Source organism: Colossoma macropomum, unplaced genomic scaffold, assembly GCF_904425465.1.
Source record: "Colossoma macropomum unplaced genomic scaffold, Colossoma_macropomum, whole genome shotgun sequence".
Taxonomy (NCBI): Eukaryota; Metazoa; Chordata; class Actinopteri; order Characiformes; family Serrasalmidae; genus Colossoma; species Colossoma macropomum.
In genome coordinates this window covers 38,226,580-38,243,495 of record NW_023494784.1, presented here as the reverse complement: position 1 = coordinate 38,243,495, position 16,916 = coordinate 38,226,580, and positions in this window count along the sequence as shown.

Genomic DNA, 16,916 nt, shown 5'->3' with positions numbered 1-16,916 from the left:
TCAAAGAAGGAGTTATATAACACCATCAATTACCTCAGGAACGTGTTTGTGTCAAGACCAGAGGTGTAAATCTCAAAGCCTTCAATTTATCTGCTAGATTGGAAATGGTTTGATGCATCAGGAAATTTCAAATTTCAGTACAATTCTAATTATTTGCTACAATTTAAGGTCACACTATATTTTGAACATCGTTTATAGATGAGCAGTTAATACTCAAACTGTTAGTGAACACCCAGCTGTCTACCCAGCTGTCATAATTCACATGGTTTGATAAAAATCCATCTGAAGTGCACTGCTTGTTGCGCTACACATATTTTCATTTTTACACTACACTCATTTCCATGGATACACTACACCTGCATCCATGAATACGCTACACCCATTTCCACTGTTACACTACATCCATTACCATTGTTATGCTTCACCATCGTTAACCCACACCCACTTTCACTGTTACACTAAACTTATTTCCATTGTTACGTGACACACATTTTTGTTGTTATGCTACACCGATTTACATTGTCACACTGCACCCACTTTCATTGTTATGTGACACCCATTTCCATTGTTATGCTACACCTATTTCCATTTTTACACTACGCCCATTTTCATTTTGCTACACCTATTTACATTGTTACACTACACCTGTTGTCATTGTTATGCTACACTTGTTTCCACCGTTACGTTACACCATTTCCATTCTTACATAACACGCTATTTACATTGTTTCACTACACCGACTTTCCTTTCACCTACCCTATCTACATTGTTTTCACTACACCTATTTTCATTGTTGCTTATTACCATTGTTATGTGACACCCATTTCCATTGTTATGCTACACCTATTTACATTGTCATACAACACCCATTTTCATTGTTATGTGACACCCATTTACATTGTCATACAACACCCATTTTCATTGTTATGTGACACCCATTTTAATTGTTATGCTACACCTATTTACATTGTTTCACTACACCTCCTTTCATTATCATGTCACACTTATTTCCAGTGTTACATTATTCCATTTCCATTATGTAACACCCTATTTACATTGTTTCATTACACCTATCTCCATTGTTACGCTACACTTAATTCCACTGTTACACACCCATTTCCTTTGTTATGCTACACCTATTTTCATTGTTATGCTACATCTACTTACATTGTCATGCTACACCCACTTGCATTGTTATGCAATTATATATATATATATATATATATATATATATATATATATATATATATATATACATATAATATATATATATATATATATATATATATTATATATATATTATATATATATATATATTTCCACTGTTACGCTACACCATTCTTAAACTACATTCATTTCCATTGTTACACTACACCTATTCCCGTTCTTAAACTACTTTAATTTCCATTGTTATGCAACCCCTATTTCCATTCTTAAAGTACATTAATTTCGATTGTTAGGCTCTACCTATTCCCATTCTTGAACTACACCCATTTCCATTGTTTCTCTACCTCAAACTACCCACTGTTACACCACACTTACCTCCATGGATACACTACACCCACTTCCATGGATGCTGTACATCCGTCTCTATGCGCATGCTTCAACCTCATAGTGTCCGTACTAGAAAACAAAACTATACCCTTACATTTTAATACCTCTAATCAAGCTCTAAAGATGTAAGCAATGTTGCACCAGCACTCAGAACCACAATTTTGACCCTTACCGCTATGTCAACCACAACGTGTTTAATAACCATGAGCCGACGGTCATACCTCTGTATTTGCCTGTGGTCAGGCTGCCAGTGCCAAAACCCATCAACACAACAATGAGGTGGAGATGGCCGGTGGAACAGCGCGTCCGGCGACAGACGCGGCCGTGCTGCGAGGAATTTATCGCCGTGGCACTGTCAGTTCTGTTTCCTGCCAAGCTGCCAAGCCTTTGGCTGACGCCCCACTTGGCACAGGCCGTCCGGCTTTTCATTTTTTCAGCCGCGGACAAGCAGCAGGGCCAGTGAGAGAGCGTAACCTGCAGTTAGCATCTCGCTAAAGAGGATTCCAGCTACAAGATTAATTGGGAATGATTGCTTCGTGCCACAAAGGCCACATTCCGGCAGGTAGGTGTTACAGGATAGACAGAAACCAAAGGTTAGCTGGGGCTATTTTACCATTAAACATTAGAGGCTGCAGTTAGCACTTATGAGACCAAATGCACGTTGCAATTTTATATATTTCTCACTTTTAGCTCACAAGCAATCTATTTAAATGATTGATGAAAAGTCCTTTTTTGTGCAAAAAAAGTTTGAAACAAATAGGAAAAAAAAGTCCACACGAGCCCAGAATGTAAATCAACTGTAAATGTTATTTATGATGTAACTAAGTAATTACATAATGATGCAATTATACTTCTGAAAACCTCTGTAAAGTAACTTAATAGTCTAGCTAAAACACTTGTACGAACTCTGGTCTCTAAAGCTTTTTTCACAGTCAGAGCGCAGCACATTACTTTTAATGCTAATGTTAAGACTTTGCATCACACTTGCATCCTTTAGATGGTATTTTACCAGGATGCCTGCATTCACATTAGCCATGAAAGTCCCATTAAACAGGATATGCTATGTCCAACAGCTCTTTCATTTCAGAATCATGTACAATATACACTCACACAGCATTTTTGTCATGTAAAAACTGTAAAACTCCCTGTAAAAAAAACAGAAACACTACAGAAATGATCCACTTTCCCAGGCTGCATCATTGTCATGCAGAAGAAGCCACAAGGTATGAATTGTGCTACATCTATTCCCATTGTTAATGACACCTATTCTTGTTGTTATGCTACACCTATTTACAGTGTCACACTACACACACTTTCATTGTTATGTGACTCCCGTTTCCATTTTTACACTACAAGCATTTTTATTATGCTACACCTATTTACATTGTTTTACACCTACTTTCATTATTATGCTACACTTATTTCCACTGTTGCGTTACACCATTTCTATTGTTACATAACACCCTATTTACATTGCTTCACTATAGCTACTTTCTTTTGTTACACTACACCATTCATACGCAAAACCCACTTCCATTGTTATGCTACACCTACTTTCATTGTTTTGTGACACCCATTTTTGTTATTATGCTACACCTATTTACGTTGTCTCACTATACCCACTTTCATTGTTATGTGCCACTCATTTCCATTGTTATACTAAACCTATTTCCACTGTAACACTACATCTACGTTCGTTATTACTCTACACGTATTTCCACTGTTACATTACATTTCCCTTATTGTGTAACACCCCATTTACATCGCTTTATTACACCTCCCTTCATTGTTATGCTACACTTATTTATAGATATAAATATGATAAATTTTGAATCATGCCTATTTGAGGGGGATATGAATGGACGCCAACCCCCTCATCAAAAAACATCCACCCTAGCTGTCCCTCTTTATAGTAGTATGATAACACGTAAAATGTCAATTATCAATATTCTTTTCCATCCGTGTGTGAGAGTTCCTTTTGTTGAATTGGTAGTTATTCATGTCAAAAAAACTCATTATAATCAGGGCAATGCATGCATGCATGAACAGAAGAGGTGGATAATGTAATGGCTTGGGGCCTGAAAAGGGATGTAATAATGAAAGCAGAGCTAATGAAACTGGCTTGATTCAAATCATCGTTTGGAGGAGAACAGTCACTGGTTGGAAAATGAATAATAAAAAAAAAACTTGTAATGCTCAACATGTGGTCTGGTTAGGGAGAAAGTCCCACCTTTCAATAAAAAGAGCCATTCTGCTTGTGGAGATCTGCGCATACACAGTAGCCACAACAACACAAATGCATTATTAAGCCAAATGCTACAAACTACATTCCTCCATACAGAGTCTCTCCAGATCTTTCAGATTCCAAGCTCCACACTGTGGACTCTCCTCGTCAGCTCATCCCACAGGTTTTCTATGGGGTTTAGGTCAGGGAACTGGGATGGCCATGGCTAAACCTTGATTCTGTTGTTAGTGAACCATTTTTGTGTTGATTTTAAGACAGTTTAAGCTTCCTGACTGAGGCTGACTCAGGTTTTTGATTTTATTTTTGCTGGTATTTGATGGAGGCTGTGATACTATGTATCTGAATAAACTGTCCAGGGCCTTTGGAAGAAAAACAGCCCCACAACATCACAGATCCACCACCATTCTTCACAGTGGGGATGGGGTCCTTTTCTGCATGGCTATTGTGTCCATGCCAAACCCATCTCAGGTGTTTGTTGCCAACTATCTATTTTGGTCTCTTCTGACCATCAAAAAGTCCCACTGAAAGTTCCAGTACCGTCTGGAAAACTGTAGAAGCTTGAGTTTGTTGGTCCATGACAGCAGAGGCTTTCTTCTGGCAGTCCTCCCAAACAACTTGTGGTTATATAGTTGGTCTTTGATTGTGATTTGGGAGACGTTCTGACCCCAAGACCTAATTTCTGCAATTTCCCATCTATGATCTTTAAAGATTCTTGGTCCACTCGAAGCATCCTCCTCACTGTGCATAGGGTCAGTATAGACATACATGCTCTTCCTGGCAGATTCTTAACATCTCCAGATGTTTAATGCCTCTTAATTATTGACCTGATAGTGGAAATGGACATTTTCGACTATTTAGCTATTTCCTTGCAGCCATTTCCTGATTTGTGGAGCTCAACAACCTTTTGTCGCACATCATTGCTGTTTTCTCTGATCTTTCTCATAGTGATGGGTGACTAAGGGAATTTGGCCTGTGTCTCATCTCATATATATTCCCTAATGGAAGTCATGGCTGACCTATTAAGTGTTCCTAATTGCTCAGGTGGAGTTAAAAGCATAAAATATGAGTGGGAATATACTTCAGTTACATTTCACTCTTAAGAATTTCTAGGGGTGCCAACAACAGAAAATGATGAGATTTACTTTTTCCTTTCAATAGTTATACCTTAAATATAGATTCGATTTTGGCTAATATTTTCATTATAAGATCAAAAGGATAAGTAATTAATGTAGTGTAATGTAGCTCATGATTACCAGGGGTGCCAATATTTGTTTGAGGGCACTATATTTGACCACTGACCAAAATCATACAACACACACTCCCTCAGCTGTAAAATTGTCAGGGCCTAGTTGCACTAGCTGTATGTAAGTATGAATACAAGCTAGCTATAATGTTAGCATTCCCTAACTTAACTAAGTTAAGGTTAACAGATTACTAAATCAAAACTGGTTACACCACACAAACTACTTCTATGTTAAGCTTAAACTCAGTGGTGAACCATGACTATTAGAGCTAAGCCTTAAGTCTGGGCCATAAATGTCAAAACTCAGCCAAAACTGAAGAATAAAAACATCTCTGCGATAATGCTAATTTCTGCTAGCACACCTATGGGACTCAAGTAATATGTTAGCGCTAAGCTAACAGTATTTTACATTAACATTTCTGAGCCATTCTAGATTAAACAGAGTCATTAGAAACATGTAAAAAACATTCAATGTTTTACAGGAAGTTTTTCACAGGCATTAGCATGTATTTTATATTTTAGAGTGACTGCTTGCGCTGATATAGAGCTGCCCTCGCTGTTTTCCGTTTCTAACATCAGACTGAAATGCAGTGGTCAGGCTACCACTCATACTCATTTAGCGATGTATCTAGAACTTCCAGAAGGCCTAGACAGACATTTTTTTCAACAAAATTGGTCCCATTCATTGTAAATGAAAACACAGTAGGTTTTAACCAACAGAAGAGCTCACTTGGCAGTATCTGATTGGATTGGATTTGTTTTCCATTGGGTGTTTAACCCTTTTGTGTCCAACCAAAACTTAACAATGGATTAAAAGTATTAGTACAATGCTTGCAGAGTTGAAAGAAATTATTAGGGCTTCTCTGAAGGCCCTGAGCGTTCCTCACTGGTCATATTCCCATCTAAAAGTGCATATAAAATAATGTATTGTGTAATAATTTTATTATGTTTACCTCCAGCTTGGCCATCCTGAGTCCTTTTTTCATAAAAATCTGAGCTGCTTCTTCAAGCAAAACATAAGAAAATAAAAGAACTACATAAAGAGCACAGTATTCAAGTGAGAATCCGGCTTTCAACATGTTCTAGTTTCTCACAAACTCACTCCACCCCATACCGTGCCTTTATTCCAGTCTTTTTTCAAGACCAGCTTATTATTCTTCAAGGGAAAGTTCCCTTTTTTTTCCCTCCCTCCTCCTCCCCTCATGCGTCATTCCGCTGACCCCAGAGCGATCCATCTAGAGAAGTGAAAGTAATTAAGGCCTCTCTGCTTTTCACCTGCTCACTGTAAAGCACCAACCTCCTTTCAGCCTCACTTTACACACCACCACACACTTGACCGTAGCACGAGAGCGCGGCGCCAACGAGGTCAACGCCGTTTTGAAAACGAGTCTGCAATTAACGCAAGGAGTGAATAGGAAGGAGTGTGTAATCACACATTCAAAGTTGTGGCTCAAAGCAACAGGCTGTGTGAGAGTTTTTCTATATAAATTTAATATATAAATGTAGGTGGTAATTATGCGCATATTCAAGCTGTCTTAAACACACTAGACAGATGGACATGCAAACATACGCACAGTAGCGCGTGTACATGGAGTTGCGGAACTCATGCACTGTTGGAAATGTGGGCGACTGCACTGGGGGCCATGAAAAAAGGAAGGGACCACTCTTTCGTTTATTTAATTTCTAGTCCAAATGTCATTTAAGTACAAGTTGGTCGCATTTCACAGTCAGGAGAAAAAGCAGAAAACACATTGTCACTGTGTAATAAAACACTGTGTCTCCAAAATGGGAACTTTACAGGAGAACTGACTGACCAATATATTAAGCAGAAAACCTCAGAAAACTTTATTCCACATCTCAGATGTCCAGTTTTAACGTTCTACTGCAAATTGTATTCTTTTCTTTTTCTCAGTAAGAGCTTCTTAAACAGCTACACATTCTTTCAGACCCATAGTGCTGAGTCGTCTTCTCACAGTGGAAGGATGGACAGAAACACCTGTGGATGTTTTCAGATCTGAAGCAGCTTGATTTTCTCCTCTCTCTCAAAGATGAAAGCTTTAAGTGCTGTTTATCTGATTTCTGTTATCTGAGTTCTGTTGTCTACTAGGTTTTCCAGGTGGTTGTTAGGAATCCTATTTTCTCTGTAGGTTTTAATCAGTTTTTGAGCTCTTCTTTTCTACTTCTTTTATTTCCGTTGACTTTGCTCTTCCTTGTTACCTTTAGTCATGTTTGATGCACATGCAAAAGGCATTTTTAAGGCAGATGAGGTGTGTTTGGGTAGTTGTTACATGAATGTAAAGCTCTGTTCACATTTAACGATAATTAAGTGGGAAGGGGTTAAGTGTAAACACAAACCTGACTCAAAAGTTCTTACAGCAGCCAATCGGCACGTAACCTAGAACCATACCCGAGTAATTACCAGGAGGGCTCATTTGTGAACAGAAACTGATACATTACCGGGAAATACAGCAAGTTTTTTGACTGAAAACACCACAGGAGTAAATTTTGTACATGATTGAAGAATGAAGGAGCTGTTGGCTGTTCATCTAGAGGACATCACATCTCTGTTCAGTGGAAACTTCATGGACAGTATGAACGCATGCATCCTGATAAAATGCCTTATGTGTGAATGATGCAAACCCTGAACAGGACCAGTAAAAGTACTATTCAGAGTTTTATGTGTGAAAGGGCTTTATGAGTTCTCTGGAAATTAAATAAACAAAGGCATGTTCTTTGACTTTTGCACAATACTGACCTCACTAATGAGCTTCCATCAACACTACATATACAGCACTGTGTGTTTATCTCCCGCTTATTCGCAATGCTGCTCATCCATGGTAACCGTTTTCAAACAGATCCTTCACTGTCTGCAACATGATACATTCATTATTTCATTCTAAAGTCTTAAAAACTTTAAAAAAAATGAAAAAACATTTTCCAAATAACACATTTTGCACTTAAAAATGTGATATTTAAATGATTAACTCCTCCTGGATGCCATAATACAGACTGATATTTGTTTCAAATGTGTTCACAATTTTCCTTTGAAACCACAGACTTTCTCTGTACATCCAAAAAAGTGATTGGTATAGGGTGCTCTTTAGCAGCTTAGCTTCACACATAACAAATGAGCTTGGACATATCATGGCCCAGTGTACTAAAATATGCTAATGAGTGGACATGCCAGGCGCGGACAACAGCGCACAGGAAGCCTTAGGCCAGCACCCGCCAGAGTCCCAGACAGTGACAAGACATGCAGGAAGCAACATGAGCTCTCCTTAAGGACACTTACATCCCATAGCAACTCCACCGAGGTCGAACACTGTAGTCCAGCAGCCGTGCAGCTAGACATAGCACTAAAAGCTAGCGTTAGCTTAGCAAGAGGGTCTAAGCAGCTTTTTACACAGCACACAGGTTCATTCCTGCTCACTGAGGCCTCACTGATGCACATTTAGAGAATAAAGATTCAAATCTTAGCAGCTAACCTGTGTTTTTGTGTGCAGAGCTGTTAGCTTAAGCTACTTTTAATTCACAGTCTTGTTAGCACCAAACGCTAACTTAGCGAGAAGGTCTAAACAGCTTTACACACAACCAGGCAGGTTCATTCTGGCTAACCGATGCTATAAATTTAGAGGATAAAGACTCAAATCTGAGCAAGTAAACCTGTGTTTTTGTGTGTGTGGAGTTATTATCTTAAAATATTTTAAGTCATATTCTTGTAAGCACCCAACATTAGCTTAGCAAGAAGGCTAAACTACCAGCAGTTCTGGCTCACTGCTGCACTACGGTTGTGTTCTTGTGTGCAGAGCTGTTAGCTTAAGCTACTTTTAAATTACTTTCTTGTTAGCACCAAATGCTAACTTAGCGAGAAGGTCTAAACAGCTTTACACACAACCAGATTCATTCTGCCTAACTGCCAATTTAGAGGATAAAGACTTATATCTGCGCAAGTAAACCTGTGTTTTTGTGTGTGTGGAGTTATTAGCTTAAGCTATTTTAGTTTATATTCTTGTTGACACCTAACATTAGCTTAGCAAGAAGGCTAAACTACCAGCTGTTCTGGCTCACTGCTGCACTAAGGAAGTTTAGAGGATAAACACTCAAATCAGAGCGAGTGAAATCACGTGACTTCTGACAGAATATCAGAATCTTTCAGATTTTTAAAGTTACAGTAGGAGCTTTTTTTTGTTTGTGCTCCGACTCGTCTGTCCAAACCATAGAAAAAGCTTGCTGGGTATTTGGGGGAAGGGATGGGGTTAAGAAACAGGGGCAGACAGGATTTGCATGATCATGCATATTCATAGATCTTTGCGTGCTTCATGAGAACGTTGAAGTTAAGGGACTCTTCTAATTACATTGTCATTTTTTCATTCATTGAAATAATTCGCATATACAGACATTATTTATTTGCACTAGGGGCCATAAAATCATAGCTAGACCACTGCTCGTACAGTTTCCCTCTTTCTGAGACTGGCTTTCTCTCTCACACTCCCACACAATGTGTAACATTACAGAGATTACAGCTGCTCCCGTGTGTCATTTCCCCCCCGGGTCGCTCAGGTAATCCCCATTCACCTGTACTCTCTCTCACTGCTGCACAGCTAAGGCCTCTGTGTTTGACTACAGTAAGCTTCTGGCTCACATGGCAGCTTAAAAAAGCTCCAGAATTACGTCAGTCCTCTCATGTCAGCTTTCTATTCTTCCACACACCATCTATTCACCCACATCCAAGATGCTGAAATCAAAGGCACATGTACGCACACACTCACACACACACACACACACACACACACACATATATATATATATATATATATATATATATATACACACTGAGCACTTTATTAGGAATGCCTCCTTGTATCTACATCTCTATATCTGTCCTATATCTGTCCATTCGATCCCACTTACCATATATGAGCACTTTGTAGTTCTACAATTACAGACTGTAGTCTGTCTGTTCCTCTGCATACTTTTAGCCTCTTTTCACCCTGGTCTTGTTCAGTGGTCAGGACCCCCACAGGACCAAAATAGAGCCCAGGCTGCCACACAGCTTCAGCGGGAGGTCCGTGTGGCCGGCCACCGCCCAGGCGTCCTCAGTGGCCCTCATCCAGGACCACTCCTTGCCGCTTCTTTCGTCATCGTCCACCTGACTCTGCTGCCAGTCCTTGGCACACTACCATTGTCTTTGTGGCCTGTCTCCGCCATGCTGCACCTTCCTCTACAATCTTTGGCTGAGCTCATTTTTCTTTGACGATTATCTTTGAGTTCATAGTATCAACATTTCTCTCCAAACTGCTAAGGAGTGATCTCACTTCTGACACCAAATGTAGTGGTCACAACTATTGGAGACAACACTGCTTATGCACAGGTTATTGTGCTTTTTTAACAGTCTGAAGTTGACCCCAGCCATGCCGTACATGAACAGAGCTTTGCTCTAAGAGTTTGCTCTAGTCCAAACATCTGCCCCTCTCAGCGCTCAGCTCTCACTCCGGTTCTTCCTGTCAACACATAAACACTCTCAGTTTGGTACCTTATAAGTCTACATCGAAACCTATCCCAAAAAAGTCATTCAGAGAGGCAAAAAATCCAAGAAAAATAATAATAGCAATACATAATAATGAATTGCAAACCTAAAACCACCATGAATTAGGCTACACTTACATCCATCTTACATTTCATATTGACAGATCTTCAATTCAGCATTCAAATCTGCACTTTTTCTTTTGTTGTGACGTCTGACTGGTCATTTCCACAAACTTCAATCTCTACAGGAGAGTCCGGCACATATACTCTTGACTGTTTCCCTGTCAGCTGTGTGAAATTAAACAGCATTCCTGCTTAGTGGAGCTATGAAGATGACCTTATACACAACATTCCTCTTTACTGTATCTTTCACTACAAGCCCTTCATCATAAGCAATGTAGCTGAAAAGGCAATGAGACTTGACTGAGTATTTAATGTTAGACTGTCTTTTTAAGGTGGCTATAGACCAATCGAATCAAAGAACAATGAGGTAAACCATGACTATTTATATATAAATAGTGGAATATGGTAACTTTGTTTGCTAGTTAATGGACAAGGCCATTCTTTTCACATGCCAAAGCCAAAGTTTTAAGAGGTTTTAACCCTTATAAGTTGGAGTTATCACTGGTGATAGCCTAATCATGTTGTAATTTTATTTTATTTGTTTCTTTCTAACAGCACATTTAAACAAGTGGAAAAATTCTGTCAAAGTGCAGATTCTACATATTTAATGCACATTTCCTGCACATTTATGTATTTGTAAGTAGAAGAGGAAATTTCATTATGATTTAAATTTGATGAAATATTATTTGCTATTTTCCCATTTTTTGTGATTTTTTTTACTATGAAACGAGTAAAAAATAGAAGTGCTTCAACCAGTCAATACAGAATGTAATTAATTAATAATAAGTATGTAATTACTTAATTAAGTCTTTATATTAACATGAACGTACAGCAAAATGAGAGGAATAACTCTTCTACATGATATAGTCCCATGCATAAATGTAGTTGCAAAGGTAATGAGACTTGACTGCATATTTAAACGTTAAATGCTGTTTATCACAGTATTTTTGTCTTAAGACCAAAGAATCACATCAAACAATAGACGGGGTCAGTCATGATGTTGGTTAGTTATTGATTTCTGCCACATGCAAAGGCCTAAACTTTATTTAACTGATTTGCTGGTTCTTGGCCTGATGTGCTGCAGGAGCTAGGCAGAGTGAGAACAGGGCTCAGAGACAAAGAGCTCGTTTTTCAGGCGGGGGTCATGTTGTCATTGACCTCATCTCTGTAACCGCCTCACCTTTCAAACAGACCTCGTCCTTGAAAGAATACTTAAGCTATTTAGTCTGACGGCATAGAAAATCCGTGTAAATGTTTAATTGTTCTGTATTGCTGGTTTCTTGTATTTTCACGCCCGGACATTTGCTCAGTGGACAGGGTCAGACAGTTATAGAAAAGGCATCACAGGCCACATTGACATAGTTTGTACTGCCCTGCCCACTTTCCAAGTTAGTCCAAGTTTGTAAAAGAAATTGCTAAATAGAGCCAATACTGCCCAGCTGTTGTAATTTAGTTAATACAAACTGAATTATAACGTGAGTTGAAGAATAAAGATCCATGGATCAGTAAGCTACACTCATTTCCATGGTTACTCTACACCCATTTCTATTGTTTTCTACCCTCATTTTCATTGATTACTACACCCATTTCCATTTATGCGCTATTCTAATTTCCATGGATACGCTACACCCATTTCCATTTATGCGCTATTCTAATTTCCATGGATACGCTACACCCATTTCCATGTTTATGCTACATCTATTTCTATGTTTATGCTACACCCATTTCCATGGTTAAGGTACACCCATTTCTATTGCTATGCTACCCTGATTTTCATTGATATGCTACACACATTTCCACTGTTACACTATACTAATTTCCATTATCAGTGTTATGCTGCCCTCATTTCCATGGATACACTACACCCATTCATATTGATACTCTACACCCATTTCCATTGCTATGCTGCCATCATTTCTTTGAATACACTACACCCATTTCCTTTGTTACACTATACTAATTTCCATGGATACATTACACCCATTTCCATTGTTACGCACCACCCATTTCCACTGACACACAACACCCATTGCTATTTTTGCACTCCACACATTTCCATTGTTATGCTGCCCTCATATCCTTTGATATCCTACACCCATTTCCATTGTTACACTACACTAATTTCCATAGATACACTACACACATTTCTATTGATATGCTACACCTATTTACATTTTTACGCTGCACTTATTTTTGTGAATACGCTACATCTATTTCCATTGTCACTCTACACCAAACTCCATAGATACACTACACCCATTTCCATGGTTACACTAGGAGTAACAATGTCTAGTACAGTTCTACTCTTATTGTGGATTGTGCAGTTCTACCCTTTACTACATTATTGTCCAGATAATAGAAATTTGATGATTTCATGGTTAAAAACGTCTCAAATTTTAGCTACACCACTGATGTACGCACACAGCTACACTGATTTCTATAGTCACTTTACATCCATTTCGATGGATACCCTACACTCATTTCCACTGCTGTAGTACACCTGTTTCCATAGATATGCTACACCCATTTTAATGGAAACACTATCTCCAATTCAATGGGTATGCTACACCCATTTCATGGTTATGCTAGGAGTAAAAGCTTTGAAGACACATACAGTTACTGGCTGAATGATATTGTGGTGAGAATAAAGATAAGAGGATAACCTTGGTTTTGTTGCCTCAAATGGTAAACTAGCTCCAATAGCTAAAGTTAGCTGCTTAGTACAGCAGCATTATGAGTTTCTGCGATAAACACATTGGGCGGTAATAACAGAACAGATCCTGTTCTCCCACGTAGAGAATGACTGACTTATACATTCAGCTAAAGTTACAAAATATTATGAATATTATTAGTTACAATGACTCAATAAAGTCTGCATGGTAAAATTTATGAAGTAATAATGACTACTGTTACAACAAACTTGAATCATCATAAGAAGCTTTTTAAAGAATTACATCTGTAATTATTCAGTTGTGTTGGCCTATTTTAAAAATAAAATACACATAGTCATGTTTGTCCTCTGACTGAAAAACTTCCTCAGGGAATCCTGACTGTTTTTAGACTCATGGAACTCACTCACATTTCACAAGCTACAAGTTCTCCACAAGGGGGCGCCCATATCAGTCACAAAAATATGCTTGCAGTATTTCAATTTGACACAGTAAAATTAAACATAAATGGTTTTATAATTTTGTATTTTCTGTTTTTTTTTTTTGCCATTAGGAGAGCAGCAAAGTTCCACTATTTTAATAACAATTTATCATTTCTAGTATCATTATCATAACATCCAACAGCTTTATCAAACATCACATTTTATGTCTATACTGTGCAGACCTACTATTTGACATCCATAGTTTCTCCAGCTTCATAGTAAGAACCCTGAATTCAAAACTATGCCCTTGACTGGCTGCGTTATTTGGCTACGCATTCAAAGGCGTTACAGGGTGACATGCAGCACTTGGACAGATACAGCCTTCCTGTTCCTGACATCTCGACATGCTTCTCTTTAAAATCTGGGCTGAGATAAGCTCTGGCATTTTCAGCACTTTGATGAAAAGTTAAAAAGCTCAAGGAGAGGAACGATGCGAGGAATGTGCAGAATTCCGCCCGATGACCCTGCGACAAAATGTTTCACAAGTGTTTAGCGGTGAACCAATTTCAGTGCTTTCTGTAAGCAGTTTTTTGAGTAAATCCACTTCCTTCACTTTGTTAATGCAGTTTAGATTGATAATTCTAATAGCCCTAAACAGCAGATAGGGCCAGATAAGAAAAATACACCTTTGAAAATCTGGGCTTTCGCTGTTAAAAATGAAAGTCAGCTCAGCTTGAATGTATAAGGTAACAGTTTTTCTCATCCAACTCCAACTAAGTTTAGTCAAAAGTCCTCTCAGTTTTTTTTAGTTCTGCTTTTCAGAGAGTAATAAGAAAATAATATAGAATTTGTTTTTTTTAACTCTCTTCATCACACAGTCTCCTCTTGGGAACCTACTTATGGCTGTGGCATCACTGGGGTTCAAACTCACAATCTCCTGAGGTTGGAATGAATTATTAGATAGTTGCACCAAAAAAAAACATACATATTTTTTACAGGGCATTAAACATATATGGGCACAACGTCAGGGTGTTCCCAAGGGGTGCAACTGACTAAGCCTTCACCCCAACAGGAGGTTGTGAGATTGAACCCCAGTGATGCCACAGCCATCCATAAGTAGGTACCCAAGAGGAGCCCAGCAAAGCCACAACTGTCCATATCTGGAAGCCCAAAAGGACTAAATGTCTGAAAGAGTCCCAGCTAGTGAAGAAATTGAGTAAACTGAGACGCAGAACCAGAAATGAGAGTTAGGAGAACTTTTGACCAAACTAAGAAGTTTAAGTTGGATCAAGTTGAGTTTAACTGGAAAAAAGGCTGTATACTCAGTTACCTTCTAATATTGCCAATAGAACAGCTCTACAAGAAGCACACGAAGTTATCCAAGCCATCCGATTTCTAAAGGCACTTCGCCGGACTTAGAAGAACCCTTTTTCTCTGAGGTGAAATGGGTAACAATAGTGAGCTGAAGACCTTTAAGAACCACATTCTTCAAGCCTGAGACATCACAGACTTGTTGTTCGAGTTTGAAAATAAGCTTGCCTACTGAATTCCACAGTGCGCATTTCAGTATGAATGCAAAAAATGCATATATTGCCTTCCTATCAATGCCCAAATTACAGCTTATGGCCCTATTAAAAGCTCAGTTTCACTCTATGAATAAAAAGGGCAACATCTTTTAAAAAAAAGAGAATGCAAGTCTATATAAGACAGTGTTTCAGAGGCACTAGAAGCCCTTAGCTACCCACTCTGCATGCATCACAGTGTCACGATCTGAATCAAGCCTGCAAACGAAGCATGTAAAATGTGCCTTAAGACTTCTCATCCTTTTGTTAGTCCAGCAATTGACTATTAGTTTGTGAGGGTAAGTGCAAAATAAAGTTACTTGCATGTCAAGGTGGCTCTTGGCAAACACAAATTGCACTACCTTATTTTCCCTTCACCTCTGGAACTCGCATTCATCTTTTAGTGACACTAATCTAATTTCGCTGGCTAAAAGGCATCCAGAGTTTTTCTGGAGTGATACAGACTAAGGGGCAGAGCAAGAAAGATAGAGAGTGAATGTGAGAGAAAGAGGGCTGGGGGGTGAGTGGAAAAAAGAGCGTTCTTCAGCATTATTTAAGGTTTTAAATATCAGGAGTGGGAGAGAAAGTGGTGGGACAATATCAGTCCCCATCAGCGTTTGACCTTCATAGTAGCTTAGTAGGGATATTGTCAAAGTCACCACCCTGTTCGAGCCAAAATAGCATTCTGTGATGGCCTTAGCCTTAAAAGTGTCCAAGCCAGCACATGCTGAAAAGGCTGCACGCTCATTACATGGGCTCAGATCACAGGACGGCGATGCATTTTTGCAGGAGTGACAACACTTGGTTGAATGAGGCAGAAAGGATCATATCTATTCGTAGATCAACATCAGGCTATAGTTATACATACTGCGCACTGAGGAGGGGAAATACATTGATCTTGGTCATCCAGGGTTTCAAAAGACGGGTTTTGTTTGTCATCTTCTCTGAAAATGAAAATATAATATTGTGCAAAACTCAGTTTTCCATGACAGGATAGCAGAAAATATATATTTAACTTAAGACATAGCACATCGTCTGCAAGCAACACACTTAAATATAGAATTCGTCTGCAAATTTTAGTCTACGGTTTCTATTTATTTCTGTGTATTAAAACATACAATATAAAATGTGCCTCATATTATGTTTTATCCCTGCCCCATATGTTGCATTTAGCAAATAAGCAGCAACTGTGCACTAAAATGTGCAGAAGTGTGTTAGCTCAATTATTTTCACTTAGAAAATCAATAAAGCATGTCACTTGACCAGGGGTGCACAAACCTTTGCACACAACTGTATAATATCATTTATTTCAGTCTGTAATGTGTCCACCCTTTGCCTTTATAACAGCTTTGTTCCTTTTCTGGAGACTTGCTGTCTGTTTTTTTCAATTATATTTTTCCACACCTCTAAAGTTCAGTCTTAGAAGTTGGTTGCATTTCCTGCTTCTCACAATCTAAGTGATCCCAATTAAATTTAAACTTATCGGTGCATAAAACTTTACTCCACATCTCAGATATCCACTGTTCCTCTCTCTTAAAGATGAAAGCTTTAAGTGCTGTTTATTTAATGGGG